This window comes from Macaca mulatta, chromosome 14, assembly GCF_049350105.2.
Source record: "Macaca mulatta isolate MMU2019108-1 chromosome 14, T2T-MMU8v2.0, whole genome shotgun sequence".
NCBI lineage: Eukaryota > Metazoa > Chordata > Mammalia > Primates > Cercopithecidae > Macaca > Macaca mulatta.
In genome coordinates, this window is record NC_133419.1 from 30550718 (window position 1) to 30571303 (window position 20586).

The following is a 20586-nucleotide window of genomic DNA, read 5'->3' on the forward strand; positions in this document are numbered from 1 at the left end:
AGGCTTGTCTCGAACTCCCGACCTCATGATCCACCCTTCTCAGCCTCTCAAAGTGCTGGGATTACAGGCGTGAACCACCACACCGGGCCTTCTTTCACTTGTAAAGATGTGGTGATTAAGTTGGGACCACCTGGATAACCCAAGATAATCTCCCCATCTCTAGGGCCTTAATCTTAACAATATCTGCAAAGTCCCTTTCACCATGTAAGGTAACATATTCACAGGTTCCAGGGATTAGGGCATGGATATCTTTGGGGGAAGGGCATCATTATTCTTCCTACCACTGTTTTTTTTTAAAAAAAAAAAATATATATATATATATATATACACACACACTATATATGTGTGTATACATTATACATGTATATAAATTTTACTTATTTATTCACAATTCACTGAGTTTGAGCCAAGGAGGGAAAGAGTCATTCCAAATGGGAAGACCAGGGAAGACGTCAGCTGGGCTTGACGGATGAGTAAATTCCAACAGGCAGAGTTGGGGGAATCGGCTGTTGAGGGGACTCCAGCTGAGGGCTGAGCATACAGAAAGAGGATGGGAAGTCCCTGCCAGGTGTGCCCACGGTGGTTGGAGTGCAGCCCTGGGACAAGCGGCAGGACAGGAAACAGAGGCAGGTTTGACTGGGCAAGTTTGATGAGGCAGCATGTTGCTGGAGAGAGGAAGGAGCATGGGCGCTGTAAATTCAGACCTGGGTCTGAGTCTCAGCTCTGCCACTTGGCTATGTGACCATGGGCTTACTTTACTTAGCCTCTGTGAATGTCAGTTGCCTCCACTGTGAAGTGAAGGTGCTAACAATAGCACCTATATCTTAGGGTTGTTAGGAGACTTGACTGAGACAATTTAAAGTGCTTGAAATTTAATGAAGGGTGCTATTACTGGTATTACCAGCCAAGTCCTTCTTGGACCATGATTGGGTCACCTGCCCTGAGGGGACAGAATCTGGGAGAACCAAACAGGTGGGTTGCGGGCGAACTCTGCCAGCCTCCTCTCCTTACCTCCCATGCCAACCTCATGGATTTTGTGAGTTTCCCACATCCACAGACCTTTATGGTACCATGCAGGGAGAACCTAGTGTACAAAAGCTCTCCCTCCATCCACCAGCAACTTGGCCAGGAATGGTGCTTAACCATGGGTGACAAAGGGACAGTACCAAGACCAGTCCTCAGATAAAATCATGTTCCCATGTCCTGAAAGAGGGTTGGGCGCCTCTTCTTTCCCCAGATGCTTTCACCAACACATTTTTTTTTTTATGACGCAAGGCAGTGAGCTTGCTATTTCTGGGTCTTCACTTCTCAATGTACAAATTTTGGGCCCTAAATACAGAAATGTATGTTGCACATAATTGAACTGGGGCCAAGTATTCAGAACGCATCTCCAGAGAATTGCAGGAAGGGCACAAATGTGTGTGTGTGTGTGTGTGTGTAAATAAAGCAAAAGCAAGTATCCTTGCAGAATTATTGATTTTTACAGAATTTGCAATTCTATGCTGAAAAGCATATGAAAAGGGGAAAACACATATGCCAGATTTAACCAGCAAGTATCCATCTTCTTTGAAGTGCTACAGAAATGTAAGCTAGCAGATGGTAAATATTCAATACATGTTAGCAATTATCATTATCATAGACAAGAATCATAATTATTTTTACCTTGCTTAATCATCACAAAACCTTGCCAAATTACAACAGACTGAGGCACAGAGAATTGCCATGTGTCTACATAACTTTTAAGGGGTGAATTCAGGATGTGGAAAGATGAACGAAAAGAGAAAGTCCATTTTTCATAGATGTTACCTTGAGAATCTTCAAGTCCTTCAACTCCAGTTACTGACAAAGTCCAGAATAAGACAGTTTGCTTCAGAATTGTCACAGTGCATCAACTGAAATGATTTGTAGCCAATTGGTTCCATCCTTAAGGTTAAGTGCTTCAAACCTCCCCTTTGGAGAAGGAGCTTCAAGAAAACCACTATTCAAGATGGTTTTCCAAGATCCTAGGCTCCCCTAGGCCTGCCTGGCCCTCTTGATTTCCAATCCCAATCAATTCCTTTTTAATAATCATAGTTCAAGCACAAATAAGAAGTCATCCAGGTTACTGCTAAACCTTGTAAATGTTTTGGGATTAGCCATTGCATCCCTGTGCCCCCTTAACCTCTGATGAGAACACATAATTGAGAACTTAAAGCTCAACTGTCATTATCTTGCATCTGCACTTTATTGGTCTTTATTCATTCAGTTCCTCAGGCCATTAAGCTAGAGTGGCTTAGGCAGGATTCATCCCTCAGGTGGTCACCTTTGCTGCTTTGCCTCACACACAAGCACATGCACATGTGTGCACGCATACACCACACCACACACACACACACACACACACTCACACAAACACATACATACATTGAGCTTCCATGAGTCATAAGTTTGAGCATCCCCAAATCTGGCACCCTATGCTGGGCTGGCCCAGATCACACCAGGGCAAATGCTGGCTTGGCACACGGTTTCGTTGTCCAAGGGAATGTGGATTCAGGTGGAATTAATTAAGAGAGAAACAACTTCCAGCTCTTTATTAATGTGTTACACCTGCATCCAAGTAGCCAGCTCCTTTCTTGTCCCTAGAGAGGGAACTAATGACTAAGCCAGGGCAAGACAAGGGGTTTAGGGACAGAGCCAGCAAGACACTCAAGCTACATGGCCAGGGTGGTGTGAGGAACTTCTCCCTGAAAAGCTCAATTGCTAAAATAGCTTGTCTAGTGATAGTGAGAAAGGCCTGGAATTCTGCCATTAGAAATTCCTCCCCATGGATTAAAGTTTTGGAGTTGCAGAAGACCCTCTGTTAAAATGCACGTACCTCTGGGGAAATGAGTGCAGTCATGTTAATCAGTAATGCATTCATGTAAACTATTGTATTAGATCACTTCTTGTTATTTAGCGTGGCCCTTAGGGATCCGGGACACATAAGTTTGGATGAGAGGCTTAATCCAAGGAAGGTGGAATGCCAAGCAAGGCAGTATGAGAGCACTGGGTCCTGGGAAGGAAGGGGCAGAGGACATGTCTGACTTTATATCTTGATTACCACTGGCCAGTGGGGTGACTGGGCTGCAGCTACTGCTGGGTGAACTTAGGCAGATCCCAGGCCTGTCTCAGTGACTCAGCCACACCCTGAAGGTAATCAAGGTGACCTACATCTCCAGGCAGCTGGTGCAGGGTTAATTAATGACTGCAAGGGAGCCTGAAAACACCAGGTCCATTGACACGCAAGGCATGATTACTAAGTCATTAGGAGGACTGGTTAATTATCATTTCTAAAGTTGCTGTCAGTTTGTCATAGGTGGCTCTTATTATTTTGAGGTATGTTCCTTCAATGCTTAGTCTGTTGGGAGTTTTTTATCATGAAGCGATGTTGGAGGTTATCAAAAGCTTTTTCTGCCTCTATTGAGATGACAAATGATTTTTGCTTTTGATTCTGTTTATATGGTGAATCACACTTATTGACTTGTGTATATTGAATCAGCCTTGCATCCCAGGAATAAAGCCTACTTGATTGCAGTATATTAATTTTTGATGTGCTGTGGATTCAATTTGCTGGTATTTTGTTGAGGATTTTTGCATCTATGTTCATCAGGGATATTGGTCTGAAGTTTTCTTTTTCTGTTGTGTCTCTGCCAGCCTTTGGTATCAGTCTGATGCTGGCCTCATGGAAAAAGTTATGGAAGAGCCCCTCCTTGATGTTTGGAATAGTTTCAGTAGGATTAGTATCAGTTCTTCTTTGTATATCTGGTAGAATTTGGCTATGAATCCATCTGGTCTATGGCTTTGCTTTGGTTGGTAGGTTCTTTATTACTGATTCAATTTCAGAACTTGTCTTTTGTCTTTTCAAGGTCTCAATCTCTTCCTGATTCAATCTTGGAAGATTGTGTGCTTCAAGAATGTATCCATTTCTTCTAGACACTCTAATTTTTGTGCATAGGGTTGTTCATAATAGCCTCTGAGGATCTTTTGTATTTCTGTGGGATCAATTGTAATATTATCTTTGTTGCTTCTGATTGAGTTTATTTGGATCTTCTCTCTTTCTTTTTCTTTGATAGCTAGGGTCCATCTATGATAAACTCACAGCCAACATCATGCTGAATGGGCAAAAGCTCGAATCATTCCCTTTGAGAACTGGAACAAGACAAGGATACCCACTCTCACCACTCCTATTCAACATAGTACTAGAAGTCCTAGCCAGAGCAATCACACAAGAGAAAGAAATAAAAGGCCTCCAAATAGTAAACCAAGAAGCCAAACAATCTCTCTTTACTGACAATTATGATTCTGTGTCTAGAAAATCCTAAAGACTCTGCCAAAAGACCCCTAGAATTGATAAACCACTTTAATATAGTTTCAAGATACAAAATCAATGTACAAAAATCAGTAGCATTTCTATACACTAACAGCATCCAGGGTGCACATGGAATAAAAAACACAATCCCACTCACAATAGCCACAAAGAAAACGAAATATCTGGGAATACAGCTAACCAAGGAGATGAAAGACCTGTACAAAGAGAACTACAAAACACTGCTGAAAGAAGTCAGAAATGACACAAATGAACGGAAAAACATTCCATGCTCATGGATTGAAAGAATCAATGTCATTTGAAATGTCCATACTGCACAAAGCAACTTAAAGATTCAATGCTATTCCTATCAAACTACCAGTGTCATTCTTTATAGGATTAGAAAAACTATTCTAAAATTAATACGGGACCAAGAATAGCTCAAATAGCCAAAGTAATCCTAAGCAAAAGGAACAAAATCTCACACTACCTGACTTCAAGCTATGCTATAAAGCCAAAATAACCAAAACAGTTTTGTATTGGTACAAAAACACATAGACCAATGGAACAGAATGGAAGACTCAGAAATAAAGCTGCACATCTACAACCATCTGATCTTTTACAAGGTCAACAAAAACAAGCAATGGGGAAAGGATACACAATTCAACAAATGGCGCTGGGATAACTGGCCAGCCATATACAGAAGATTGAAGTTGGACTCCCACCTTTCACCGTATACAAAAACTAATTCAAAGTAGATGAAAAATTGTAATGTAAGACCTCAAGCCATGAAAATCCTGGAAGACAACCTAGTAAATACTCTTCTCAACATCAACCTTGGCAAATAATTTTTGACTAAGTCCCCAAAAGCAATTGCAACAAAAACAAAAATAGACAAGTGGGGCCTAATTAAACTAAAGCGCTTCTGCAGAGCAAAAGAAACTATCAACAGAGCAGATAATCCCTACAGAATGGGAGAAGATGTTCACAAACTGCATCCAATAAAGGCCTCATATCCACAATCTGTAAGGAAATTAAGCAAATCAGCAAGCAAAAATCAAATTACCCCATTAAAAAATGGGCAAAGGACATGAACAGACACTTCTCAAAAGAAGACACACAAGTGGCAAAAAAAATGAAAAAATCCTCATTATCACTAATTATCAGAGAAATGCAATTCAAAACCACAATGAGATACCATCTCACACCAGTCAGAATGCCGATTATTAAAAAGTCAAAAAATAACAGATGCTGGCAAAATTGCAAAGAAAAGAGAACACTTATACACTTTTGATGGGAATGTAAATCAGTCCAGCCACTGAAAACAGCAGTCTAGAGATTTCTCAAATAACTTAAATCTGAGCTACCAGTCAACCTAGAAATCCCATTATTGGATAAAATAAATCATTCTCCCAAAAGACACGTGCACTCATAAGTTCATCTCTGCACTATTCACAATACTAAAGACATGGAATCAACCCAAGTGCCCGCCAATGTTTGATAGGATAAAGAAAATGTGGTACATATACACCATGGAACACTATGCAGCTATAAAAAATGAAATCATGCTCTTTGCAACAACATAGATAGAGCTTGAGGCCATAATCTCAAGCAGATTAATGCAGAAACAGAAAACCAAATACCACATATTCTCATTTATATGTGGGAACTACACATTGATCACACATGGACATATATATGGAAACAATAGGCACTGTGGACTATGACAGGGTGGAGGGAGAGTGAAAAAAAGGAAACTATCAGGTGCTGTGCTCACTACCTGGATGACAGGATCTGCACTCTAAACTTCAGCATCATGCAGTGTTCCCATTTAGCACATCTGCACGTATATCCTTTATATCTAAAATAAAAGTTGAAAAAATAAAAAAATATAGTTACTGATGGAAAGGGAAAACTACCTGTTGCTCTAGATGGGAAAAACATGGAGAATGGTGAGAAAGGATAGGGAAGGTAGAAGGCACACAGGTCTACCCCTCACCACTTACTTTCAGCCTGTGTTGGGAAGCTGGATTTTTCTGCATCCAGAGTAACCAACCTATGGGGCGTTAGTGGCATGTATTGGGGTGTACAAAGAGCAGCAGTTTGTAATGTTTTGTTTCTAGGCTGCTAGCTGGCACTAGTATGACCACCTAAGAAATGGGAACATCAAACACTAAAGAGAAGAAATGGTCTGTGATGACTCCATACATTTTCTTGGGTGGTCCAGGTGATAGGTGTGTCCAAATGTTCTAGAGACTAGATAGGGAGGAGAAACACTAGAAAGGCGTGGCTAAACTCAGCCACTAGATAGGTGTGTGACCTTGTGGTTGATAGTTTCTTAACCTCCTAATCTCAATTTCTTCATCTACAAAACTGGGCATCACAAACCCTATCTCAAGTTTTCCCTCCCAGGATTGATGTAAACATGGACTGAGACAACAGATATGGAAGTTCTTTGTGCAGCATAAACTGCTATTTGAATATTATTTCTATTGTTCCAGATGCCTCTGCTGTGTCACTTAAGGAAGCCTTGTTTGACCCTATGGGTCTTACCCAACAGTCTGCCACAACATCTATGAATCTGAGCATTTGTCAGCATTTTCATTAAAGAATTTTCCCTCTTGGAGGTTCGTCTTTAAAGTCTCTACATAATAATCAACACAATAACAAGATGAAGATGACCCAGGTTTGTCTTTAAAGTGCCTACATACTAACCAACACGATAACGAGATAGACGAATATGAACTGGTTCTTCAGATCAGCCAGTTGTCTAGAAAGTTGCTGAGGATATAGGATTTGGGATGGGTAATTTTGATGGATAGGATGGAGAGCTCAAGGAAACAGGAGCCTCCAGAACCAGCAATAGAATGTTGGGTACCAAAAAGGTGCAGGGGGAAGAATCCTGTAAAGAGAAGGGTGAAAATAAAAAGAAACATAGTGTTGCTATTGAGTTTAAGGCTTTCATACAATTCTTTTCAAAGTGGAGTTTTTGTGCTTATTTTCTCTCCTAATTCTCATAGCAACCTGGTGCACTATTGTTTCCTTTTTACATAGACTAGATTGAGATCTGGAGAATTTAAATGACTTGCCCAATGGTATATGGCCCTTAGATTCAACATGTAGTGGAGGCAGGACTCAAATGCAGATCCTGAGTCTCTAAACCCTGTGCTCTTTCCACCACACCCTCATATCCACACTTCACATCTTACTTGAAGGGAAGAGTCTTTTCTGATTTGAAGTTACCCAGCCCCCAAGGCTTTATCTTTCTTTCTTTTGGAGAGTAACTGAAATGTTTGAGATGCTCAGTAGGTAGCTGGTACCTTTCTTCTTCCTTCTTTTCTTAGTGGGTCACTCCATTATGTTCAATAGAGCAGTAATAACAGCTAGCATTCATAGAGCATTACTATGTGCCAGGTGTTTTGCATATGCTATACCTAATTCTCACAGCAATCTGTAAAATAGGTCTCATATATTCAGTCTACAGAGGCAAAGACCAAGGCTTAGAGAATATAAACAGCTTACCCAAGGTCATATAGCTGGTAAATAATTGAGCCAGGATTCAAACCCAGTTCTGCCTATCTTTAAAGCTCATGGTAAGAAGAATTGTCATCAATACACAAAAGCTACCAAGTGTTGCCTTTGTCTTTTTTTTTTTAATAGTTATTTATAAATTCTCCTTTCCATGAATGTTAAACTGTTTCAAGCCACCTTTACTCATAAATAATTTTATTCATGTTTTCTTGGGACCTATGAGAAAGAGTTTCTCTACATTATATGCATAGAAGTAGAATTACTGTTTCCTACAGTGAAGAGCATTTTCAACTTTACTAGGTAAAGCGGTACTGATTTATACTATTACCTGTGCATAGGAGAGTTTGTATTACTCTACTTCCTAGACAACACTTGCGTTGTGAACGTTTTACATTTTTTCCAATGTGAAGTGGTGTCTCCTTGTGGTTTCAATATGCATTCTCCTAACAACCGATAAGGTCAAGCCCCTTTCTATAGGTTATTAGCTATTTGTGTTACCTCCTGAATGAAATGCCTATTCATAGCTCTGGCTGCTTTTCTATTAGGTTTTTTATTTTTTATTTTCTTGATTTGTAGAAGTTCGTTATGTATTAGATACTCTGGATACTAATTCTTTGTAGGTTATACATATAGTATATATTTTATCCTGCTTTGTGGCTTGTCCTTCACTCTATAATGCCCTTTGGTGAACAGATTTTATTTTAACACATTGAGTTAATGAACTTTAAAAGGTTTTGTTTACATTGGATTCACCTGGGTAATCCAAGCTAGTCTCCTCTTCTCTTGATATCCTTAACTTAATCACTTCTGCAAAGTTCCTTTTGCCGTGTAAGGTAACATATTCACAGGTTCTGGGAACCAGAATGTGGATATTGGCAGTAGGGGGATTATTCTGGCTATGACATGTCGCCCTTCACTGAGGACTTGGGAAAGAGGAAGCCTTGTCTTCTTCGCCAAACCACCCAGAATGGTACCGACATCATGCTGAGTTGGGGACAAGGAAGAAGCAAGTCACAGCTCTGGTGCTAAGACTTTCACTGTTTTTACTGAGATTTAGTAAATTTTCATAAATAAATGTTGCTTTATTTGCTGTATAACCTCCAGACAATTTCTGAGAGTTTAAATGGATGGTTTTAACAATAATTTTCTCCAGTCGTTGTAGTTTCACTGGAGAGAAGTTCTTCAAATTCCCTCACACTGCATCTCCAGAAGTAGAATCTCTCAAGCAGGTTCCTGAACTTAGTTTTGCTGGGTATTTGAGTGCATGTTGATATTTACTTCCTGTCAATGTGGAAAGATATTCCTGTGCTCTGTCTTTCATTATGTCTTTTCAGAAGTTTAATCTCAGTCTAATTGCTTATAGATTACCTGTCTTTATCGATTATCTTCCTGGTTGTTTTTAAGACTTTCTTTTCTTCCTAGGCACTGTGCATTTTACTGCAATGATTTTAGCTATTGATTTTCTTTATATTTATTCTGTTTGCAATTTGTTGAACTTTCTGAATCTAATTGATATATTTCTTAAAATGTGGGAGATTCTTAGTGTATGTCTTCTCAATATTGCTTTCTCCTAATCTTTCCTTTAAATTTTTTTTGCAACACCAATTAGACACATACTAGCTTCTCTTAGTGTATCGCAAACCCCATTTTCCCCTTTCAGCCTTCCATGTTTATTAATATTTCTTTTATATTTTCTACATCTTGATCTCTGTATGCTGCATTTGGGTAATTTCTTCAGATCTATCTTCAAATTAAATAATTAACTCTTCAGTTAGGAGATATTAATTTTTATAAGAATATTGATTTTCATTACTGCATTTTTCATTTCTAGAAGTTCTATTTAATTATTATCCAAATCTGCCTAGTCACAGTTTTTCATCATATTTTCAATGTGCAATTTTTATTCTGTATCTATCAGTCAAGTATTTTCAGTCTTTGTGGGCCTATTTTTCACTTATAGTGGTTTATTTTCTCATATATATTTTGATTTTACTTATATGATCATTAAAACGTTACCTATGGATATTCTTGTGGTTGGTTTTCAATGGCAATCCACTAGAGAGGGTTAATGTTTGCTCCTGCCAGTACTTGAAAGAACTAACTCGGGAACAACTAATATTTGGTTTGAGGTGTTTTGTACCAAACAGAGAATATGAATTAGAATCCAAGTCCATAGGAAGACTACTTGTAGATATGAACCCTTGAGGAAAACAATTTTCCCTCTATTCAGAGCCAAAGCTGAGAAACACCTCCTTCCTTACCCCTCTTATTGGGTATATCTTTTTCTCATAGATGATATTTCACTGAAGGAGCACCCCTCTCAGGATCCTAATTTTATGTAAGAATCTCTGTCCCAACTTCTACTTTGAGCATTCTTCATCCCTTATCCCTTGTCTTCATTTTTTATAAATGCAGGTGTCAAAAACAAACAAGTAAACAAATCTAGGTTATAGATTATTGGAGAAGTTGACAGACTTAGTGCTAACTTATCTCCATGGCTTTATATTTCAACTTTGCATTTAGCATCTGATATGGTTTTACTGTGTTCCTACCCAAATCTCAACTTGAATTGTATCTCCCAGAATTCCCACGTGTTGTGGGAGGGACCCAGGAGGAGGTAATTGAGTCGTGGAGGCTGGTCTTTCCTGTGCTATTCTCGTGATAGTGAATTAAGTCTTACAAGATCTGATGGGTTTATTGAGGATTTCCAGTTTTGCTTCTTCCTCATTTTTCTCTTGCCACCACCACCACCTTGTAAGAAGTGCCTTTTTCCTCGTGCCATGATTCTGAGGCCTCACCAGCCAGGTAGAACTGTAAGTCCAAGTAAGCCTCTTTTTCTTTCCGATCTAAGGTAGGTCTTTATCAGCAGTGTGAAAACAGACTAATACAACATCTAAGAGATTCTCTTCTTCTCTTGTAATAGTAGCTATGTTGCTTAGAAGAGTTTTACGTTATATTTTATCTGGTGCTCTTTTTTTTTCTTTTTTCTTCTTGCTTTTTTTCCCCAGAGGATTTTTTTTTTACACTATCTAGTCTTCTATATTGCTGAAAATATAAATCCCCATAATGTCCTTTCCCCTCTTTTCCTTCTTGTAAAACCCCTACTTATCTTTAAATTCCTTGATGAGATGTTGTCTCTTCTAGGAGACATTCACTGCCCTACTCCCTCTTGAAGCAGAATAAATTAGTCCATTGTCTGTGTTCTCACATACTTGGAATGCAGCTTTAATAAAGATCTCTCACATTGTTTTATTACAGTTATTTCTTTATCTGTTACCTCCTACTGTTCTGCAAGATCCGGTCAGAGTGTTTTAATTATCATTTTACATTCAGTGTTTAACACAGTGCCTGGCAGAAAATACCACATAAGTGGATATTTATTTGAGTTTGTAAAAGAAAAAAATAAAACAGCATTGTTTGCAAATGAGGTCCAAATTCTTTTGAATCTCATTCAGGTACCTCCACATTCTAACTGCAACCCACTCTTTCAGCCTTATCAATCAATTAATGCATTGTTAATTAACATATATGTTATTTATTAACTCATTCATTCATACATTTATTTATGATCCAAGGTTTCTTTAGAATGCCTATGTTGTGCAAATTTCCACAACATAGTAGTTGGAATATCGCCATGAACAAGGTGAATACAATCTTGCTCTTCATGGAATGTACATATTAGCAAAGGGGGCAAATGTTAACAAGTTATTGCATCATTAATTATTTAATTACATTGTGATAAGTATCATGAAGGAGAGATAGAAGCTCTGTGAGATACTTGGCAAACTTTTGTGGTGCATGGGCGGGAAGAGCATCTCAGCAAATAGAATAGCTTATAGGAAAGCCCCTGAGGCCAGAGCTAGCACGGGAAACTCGCCCACTCCTTCCACTCACACTGCTACAGCAGCACTGAACCAATCATTATCCCCTGAACAGAGCCACAGTGATGCCTGGGCTCAACTGTTCCCTCTGTCTGATTTCTCCTTATCACTCGCCTATCCCCCAAAACCTCTATCTGTCAAAATGTCAAGAACTTGTTTCTTTCCCAAAGGTTTTGTCCATGGAGGCCCCTTTGGTCTGGAATTTACTTTACTGCCCTTTATATTTTTATTTTAGCATATCTCATCATTGTCAATGGTTGTGAGCTACATGAGGGCAAGTGATATACTGTGTTCAGCTTGATAAGATCCTGCCATGTGAATCCCAGTTTGGCCACAGTTTACTTCTGTGGCAAAGTTAAAACCAGATTGTGACAGATTGGAAACTACAATGACATCAGAAAAAACTTCAAACTGGTTTACCAAAAGAAGAGTTTTAGAAAAATCAGCCATGCAAAACCACAAATTCATGGGGTTTCTGACAGGTAGCCAAGACCCAGGACATTTGTGAGCTTCTTTTGCACTGTCAACCCACCGATTTGGCATGAAATAAAAAGCCCTGAGCCATATAACTTGATTCATTCATGTTAAATAATGCCAACTGTCCAAATCTGCAGGCAGGGAGTCAGTGTGGTATGGTTAACCTTTTTCTTGCTCCTTCCATAAGGAATGAATTCCAAGGAATATCTGCCCCCAAACCATGCTAGGTTGCAAGCCAAGGCATAGAGTTGGGGGACACTCAGGTGAGCTCAGAGCAAGAGTTAAAATAAAGGTCCACATTCCATATTTCTAAATACACGTATTTAAAATGTGTAAATTAAACTCACATACTATTAAATACAATTGTTCTACCCCCTACCTTGACAAATAAACATTGAAAACAACAGAGAAGGGCAGGTTACAATTTGGAATTCTCTAGCATCTTGCAACATGGAAGCTCAGGAAGAACCGTCCCCTACCATGCTCCAGGAATGCTCCCTCTTCTCTTCCTACCCCTGGCTTCGTCTTGCACCAAGAATGTCTTGCAGGCACATATATGTAAATATCCCAGCCCACACATCCAAGCTGCATCATACTTCTCAAAAACTGATGCCCCTTGGCTACCTCTCCCAGAGATGCAGGAGATTCATCCTCAGGGGGATGGACCCAGGGAAGAGGTCTCTGCAGTCCCTTGAAGCTCTCTCCTGGACCTGCATTCCTATCTAGTCAAGTCACTGGCACATGCTCTCCTTTACAATATAATCTATTCCAGCTGCCTCTAAGTCTTTCTTCCTGTTCTGTCTTGAAGGCTTTTGTCCCATACCAAGGTTACCAATGACCTCCATATCACTAAATCCAGTGGGCAATTCTTATTATCTTACTTGCCCCACGGCAGTGTTTGATGTGATTGATCACTCTGTCCTAGGCGAAACAATTTCTTCTAAAACATCACATTTGCCTGGTCAGTCTTTCCCAGACTCCTTTCCTGGTTCTTTCTTATCAACCGCATGCTTTCAACGGTTGAACAGCCAGGGCCTTATCCTCAGACTACTTTATTTACACTCATGCCTTCCTGAAGTGATCTCATCCCATTTTATGACTTTCATGTCATCTTTCTGCCAACAGCTCCTAAATTTGTGTTGGTAGCTCAGACTTTGCCTCTGATCCCAGCCTTGTATACCCACCTGCCGACTTAACATCTGTATTTGAATGTCTAATAGGCATCTATCTCATTCGTGTCCAAACCTGAGCGCCTTTCTTTTTCCCAACCTGCACTCACACTTTCCCCAGCTCAGGTACTGGCAACCTCATCCTTTTATTTTCTCAGGCCAAAATCTTTATCATGCCAGTCTCCTCTTTTTTTCATATATCATTACAAATTACATATATCTTCAAAATATATCCAGAGTCTGGTGACATGTCTAATCACTTATCATCACCTTCACTGCTAGCTCTTGTGGTTCAAGCCAACATCATTTCTCACTCAGATTATTATAACCCCCAGGTGACCTTCTTGTTTCTGCCCTTGGACCCTGCATTTCCTCACTCCCACTACCACCCATCTTTATCAACTGAGCTGCCAAAGTCAACTTCTTAAAACCTTATATTATAAATAGGGTTTATAAAACAGAGCTTTGTATCTCATTTAGAGTGAAAGCCACAGCCTTCACAATGGCCTGCAGGCCCTGTGTGATGGGCTTTATCACCTCTCTGCCTTCATCCCTCCTTACCCTTTCTCTCTCTTGTTCTGCTCCAGCCACACTGGCCTTCTTTCAGTGGAATAAATCAAGGGGGCTCCTGCCTCAGAGCCCGAGCTCCTGCTAATTCCTTTGCCTTAAACGTTCCTCAGATAACCTTGTGGCTTGCTTCTTCATTCCTACAGACAGTTGTTCAGATGTCATTCTATCATTAAGGGCTTTATGAAATAGGAGCCTCCACAGATATACACACCGCCTTTCTCTGTAACTCTCATTCTTTTTTCCTTGCTTTATTTTTTCCTCCGTAGCTTTTACCACCATTGGACATGTTGTATATTTCATTTTTTAAAAATCAGTTTCTTATCTGTCTCTCCCAACTAAAGTGTTAGCTCCACAAGAACAGGGCTTTGTCTGTTTCATTCACTGTTTTATTCCTATTATCCTGAATGGTGCTTGGCATATAGTAAACATTCAATAAATATTCATTGAATGAATGAATAACTGGTGTGTAGGACAACATACACCATCAGGTAAGTTTGAGTGTACAAAAAGTAGAAATAATTTTACAGTGTATGCCCCATACATTCAACACTTAGATTCTATCCTAAACATTTTACCATATTTGTTTTAACATATATTTATCCATTTATCCATACTTATATTTATCTATCAGTCTCTCTTTTTTGACACATGTCAAAGTAGATTAACAACTATTCACTTTCATCAAAATAATTCAGTGTGCCTATCATTAACTATAGTTCTGTATTTATTTATAGTATTTTCTCTTGAAAGAAAAGTTGGCATATAACAAAATGCCCAAATCTTAAAAGTACATTCACTACATTTTAGCAGATGCATACACATGTTTAATTGAAATACCTATCGACATAGAAAGTGCTACATTCACTCCAGAAAGTTCCTCCAATCTCTTCCCATTCACTCCAGCCACTGAACCCCTTACCATGCTTCTGATTTTTTTCACCTTAGCTTAAATTTACCTAATTTACCTAAATGAACCCTGTAGAAGTTCATATAAATGAAATCATACGTATGTACTCTTTTCACACAGCATCCTTTTGAGGTTCAACTAAGTTGTTGCATGTAGCAGTTGCTACTTTTGATAATAGGGTAATATGAGTGTAGTATTTCATAACATGATTATAGCTCAATTTCTTTATCTATTTTCCTATTGACAGACACCTGGGCTGTCTCTAATATTTAGCTATTAACCTGCTATGAACATTGTTGTATAAGTATTTTTGGGGGCGCTTCACATAGAAGTTCAGTAATTCCAGCACCATCTATTTAAAATAAAATTATTTCCCATGGGAAATTGGATTGCTTTGGTATCTTTGCTGAAAAATAAGATAACTGCATAATTAGAAGTCTGTTTCTGAGCTCTCTATTTTGTTCCATTGATCTATTTGTTGATTCTATAACAAGGTTGAATGGTGTTACCCCAAAACATATGTTGAAGTCCTAACCTAAACTCCCTAACACCTCAGAATGTGACCTTATTTGGGAATAGGGTTGTTGCAGATTTTATAAGTTAAGATGAAGTCATACTGGGGTAGGGTGGGCCCCTCATTTAATATAACTGGCGTCTTTATAAAAAGATGGCATGTGAAGACAGAGACACACAGAAAACAGCCATGTGATGACAGAGGCAGATAGCAGAGTGATGCATCTTCAAGGCAAGGAACACCAAAGACTGCCAAGAACCACCAGAAGCTAAGAAGAGGAAGAAAAGAATTTCTCCTTTAGAGCCATCAGAAGGAGCAGGGCCTTGCTGACACCTTGATTTCAGCTTCCAGCCTCTAGAACTGTGAGACAATAAAGTTCCGTTGTAAAAAAAAACACCCAGTTTGTGGTACTTGGTGTACTGGGTGTACTGGGTACACCCAGTTTTAGGTACTACTCCTAGAAAATTAGTAAAATCCTTATCCACATATCATTGTCTTAATTACTGTGGCTTTACAATAAGTCTTCAAACTTTGCATATGTCCTGCAAGGTTGATCTTTTCTATGATTGTTTTGGACATTCTAAGTCATTTGCATTTCCATATATAGTTTAGAATCACCTTGTCAATTTCTACAGGAAAGCCTGCTGAGATTGAGACTGGAATTGCATTGAATCTATAGGCACTTGGGGAGAATAAAATCTTAATAATTAAAGTTTTTCAATCTATGAACATAGTATATTTCTCCACTTAATTAATTCTTCTTTTGTTTCTCTCAGCAGTGTCATAGTTTTCAATGTAGAAATCCTACACATATTCTAGTCTATCTAATTATAAAAATGTTGTTTGTTAATGCAATTGTTCATAAAATTTTATCTAAATTTTTGTTTTCTAATTATTTCTTTCTGATATATAAAATATAATTGATTTTTCTATACTATTAAACTTTCATCTTGTGACTTTGCTAAGTTTACATATTAATTACAATCGTCATTTTTTAGATTTCTTAGGATTTCCTATGTAAAAAATGCTTCATCTCAAATACAGTTTTAATTATTCCTTTTTACTTTTTATGACTTTTATTCATTTTAAATACATATATTATCATTACATGTGGTCTAGGTAGTAGAATTCATTCTCTCAGTGCTATGTGGGATCTTTAAAATGGTAACTTCTTATGTGTATACCTGCCCTTGCTAATGTCTTGAGATTCTGCTCAGGCATGTAGGAGCTTTTCTCTCCTTGGTATTTCACATAACTTTCCTTGAGCTGCCTTGTTACTGCCTCATTTTGCTTCTATTTAAATTAGAGGATCATAGTGAAAATTCTCAGAAATATATCTGCTTGCATTCTGTTTCCAGCATTGATTATTCAGGGGAGTGGTGAGATTAAGGAAGATATCGCTGAGTTGTCTTAGGATTTTCTCTTTCTTTTCTTGTTGCTATCTTTTAATTTTTTTACAATGATATTATGCTTTTTTTGGTATAACTAATAAATTTTTATGCTCCTTTCAAAACGCCTTTTCTTTATTTTGTGAGGTATTTGGGGGAGGATGTTCTTGTGATATGGCTTAATTTTTCTACCTTCATCAAGAATTTCCATGCTTAATCTTTAGAGCCAAGACCTCAAATGCAAATGCTGAAGAGACTAAAAGACAACTTAAATGAATGAAATGAGCCGGGTGGAAACTGTGGAAAATGGAGATCACAGAGTTTGTCTAGAAAAGGACATCACTACACTGCTCCTGTGAAATGTTGCCATGTGGGAATGTGGCCAGGACTCAAGATTTTTGAAGAGAAGCTGGAAATTATATTTTTTAAATGTCATGTTAAATGTCTCTATTTTTAAGTATTGGTGACTAGTTTAAATTTTAAAAATATACTAAGGGCAAAAATAAATATCTAGAGACTGGATAGAGTGGGCAGGCTATCAGTTGCCTTTGGAGAATCACTTCATAGAGGGTTTAGTTAGTCCTTTGGTGCTATTGTAAGGTAGAATGGTATTTTAACCTAGATAGATCATTCTGATGCAGTTCAGCAACAACAATAACAACAAAAAATGGTAAAGTCAATCAGAGAACAATGATCTAGGGTTTAGTATTGTAAAAGGAGACAGGATCTATACTTTAAAATATCATATCCCCCTAATTCTCCAGTATCACCTCCCTTGAATAGCTGTAAAGGAGGGATTTAAAGCCCATTCTTTTCCTCTTTTGTGATTGACACAGTCACATTATCTGTCAGAATTGGCTTCAGGAGAATTGCAGATAGAGAAAAGAAAACATTGTTTTCTCCAAGCCTGGATCCAGGGAAATCCATTGACTTGAGACTAGTATACACTCTGCAAAAGGATCAAGAGAAAATGCATGGTAGTAAATAGGTGCTTGTTCATTCGGCTCTGCTACTTATCCATATAGCCAACCCTTATGTATACTTAACTTCTTATCCATTCATTCATTTCATCCACCAATCTATCCACCCACCTTAGTCCCCATTAATATAAAATTGAAAACTTTTGAGTGGTCCCAACCCTGACCATGCATCTGAATAAGCTAAGAAACTTTTTAAAATAAGACACACAAGACTTACATTTCTGAGCATGGATAATTTACTCTCTCACTGTAAATAACTAGAAAACTGTACCATATATATGAGATCATTGGTTTCAGATCTTTGGCAACAGACAGTGCATAAATGTAATATCTGAGAGAAGAGAAACAAAAAAGATGATTCCTATGAATCTGTCTTGAAAGATTCTTTCTTGAAAGACATTCTAGACTACAAGACACGGAAGGAGATCATGATAAGTATGCAATAGTCTTGATGAGTTTTTGATACTGGAGTTCAATAAAGCTGAGGTGGTTGGAAGTTCTGTGTTAGAGTTCTGAACATAAGAAAGCTTTACAGAAAAAGAGCTACAAAATATGAACAGATATCTGTATTAGTCCATTCTCACACTGCCATAAAGTCATACCTGAGACTGTGTAATTTATGAAGAAAAGAGGTTTAACCAACTCAAGATTTCACAGCCTGTACAGAAAGCATGGCTGGGAGACCTTAGGAAACTTACAATCATAGCAGAAGGTAAAGGAGAAGCAAGCGCATCTTATGTAGTGGGCAGGAGGTGGGGGTAGGTGGGAAATGCCACACACTTTTCAAACAACCAATCTCATGATAAATCAATCATAAACACAGCAAAGAATAAATCTGCTTCCATAATTCAATTACCTCCCACCAGGCCCCTCATCCATCACTGGGAACCGCAAATTGACATGAGACTTGGGTGGGGACACAGAGCCAAATTATATCATTCTGTCCTGGCTCTTCCCAAATCTCATGTCCTTCTCACATTTCAAAACATAATCATGCCTTCCCAACAGTCTCCTAAAGTCTTAACTCATTATACCATTAACTCAAATGTCCAAGTCCAAGTCTCATCTGAGACAAGGCAAGTCCCTTCTGCCTATGAGCCTATAAAATAAAAAACAAGTTAGTTACTTTCAAGATACAATGGGGGTACAAACATTGGGTAAATACTCACTTTCCAAAAGGAAGAAATTGGCCAAAACAAAGGGGCTACAGGGCACATGCAAGTCCAAAACCCAGCAGGGCAATTGTTAAATCTTAAATCTCCAAAATAATTTCCTTTGACTCCATGTCTCACATCCAGGCCACACTGATGCAAGGGGTGGGCTCCCAAGGCTATGTACAGCTCTGCTCCTGTGGTTCTGCAAAGCTCAGCTCCCATGGTTGCTCTGAAAGGCTGGCATTGAGTGCCTGCAACTTTTCCAGGCTCATGGTGCAAGTTGTCTGCAAGTGGATCTAGCATTCTAGTTTCTGGAGGATGGTGGACCTCTTCTCACAGCTCCACTAGGAAGTGCCCCAGTGGGGATTGTGTGTGGGGGCTCCAACCTCACATTTGCCCTCCTCCCCGTTCTAGTAGAGGTTCTCCATTAGGTCTCTGCCCCTGCAGCAGAATTCTGCCTAGACATCTAGGTATTTACATACATCCTCTGAAATTAAGGCAGAGGTCTCATGTCTCCACTGTTGCCCTCTGTGCACCCACAGGCCCAACACTATGTGGAAGCTGCCAAAACTTGGAGTTTACACTCTCTGAAGCAAGGGTCTGAGCTGTACCTTAGCTCCTTTTAGCCATAACTGGAGCTGGAGCAGCTGAGACACAAGGAGCCATGTTCTGAGGTTGCACAGAGCAGCAGGGCCCCAGGACTGCCCATGAAACTATTTGTCCCTCCTACACCTCCAGGATTGTGATGGAAGGGGCTGCTGTGAAGGTCTCTGAAATGCCCTAGAGGCATTTTCCGCATTGTCCTGGCTATTAATATTTGGCTCCTCCTCTTTACTTATGCAAATTTATGCAGCTGGCTTGACTTTCTCCACAAAAAAATGGGTTTTTCTTTTCTACCACATAGCCAGACTGCATGTTTTCCAAACTTTTATGCTCTGCTTCCCTTTTAAATATAAGCTCCAATTTCAGAGCATCTCTTTGTGAATGCATATAAGCATATGTTGTTAGAAGCAGACAGGCCACGTTATTGAACTCTTTGCTGGTTAGAAATTTTTTCTACTAGATACCTTAAATCATCTCTCTCAAGCTCAAAGTTCCACAGATCCCTAGAGCAGGGGTACAATGCTGCCAGTCTCTTTACTAAAGCATAGCATGAATGACCTTTATTCTAGTTCCCAGTAAGTTTCTCATTTCCATCTGAGACCTCGTCAGCCTGGACTTCAATATCCATATCACTATTAGCATTTTGGTCAAAATCATTCAACAAATCTCTAGGAAGTTCCAAACTTTCCCTCATCTTCCTGTCTTCTTCTCAACCTTCCGAACTGTTCCAATCTCTGTCTGTTACCCAGTTCCAAAGTCACTTCCACATTTTCAGGTATCTTGATAGCAATGCCCCACTGCTGAATATCAATTTTCTATATTAGTCCATTATCACACTGCTATAAAGACATACCAGAGTCTGGGTAATTTATGAAGAAAATAAGTTTAATTGACCCATGGTTCCATAAGTTGTACAGGAAGCATGGTTGGAGAGGCCTTAGGAAACTTACAATCATAGCAAAAGGTAAAAGGGAAGCAAGTATGTCTTACATGGTGGGCAGGAGAGAGAGAGAGACAGAGAAAAGGGGGAAGTCCCACACACTTTTCAGATAACCAGATCTCATGAGAACTCTATCACAAGAACAGCA

The 20586-nt window shown here is 39.0% G+C and overlaps 1 long non-coding RNA gene across 2 annotated transcripts in view; it reads left to right on the forward strand.

Annotated features, from left to right (window-relative positions):
- LOC144334270 (uncharacterized) overlaps positions 1-20586 on the forward strand; it is a 415541-nt gene that overhangs the window by 107562 nt on the left and 287393 nt on the right. The gene's annotated exons all lie outside the window — the stretch shown is intronic.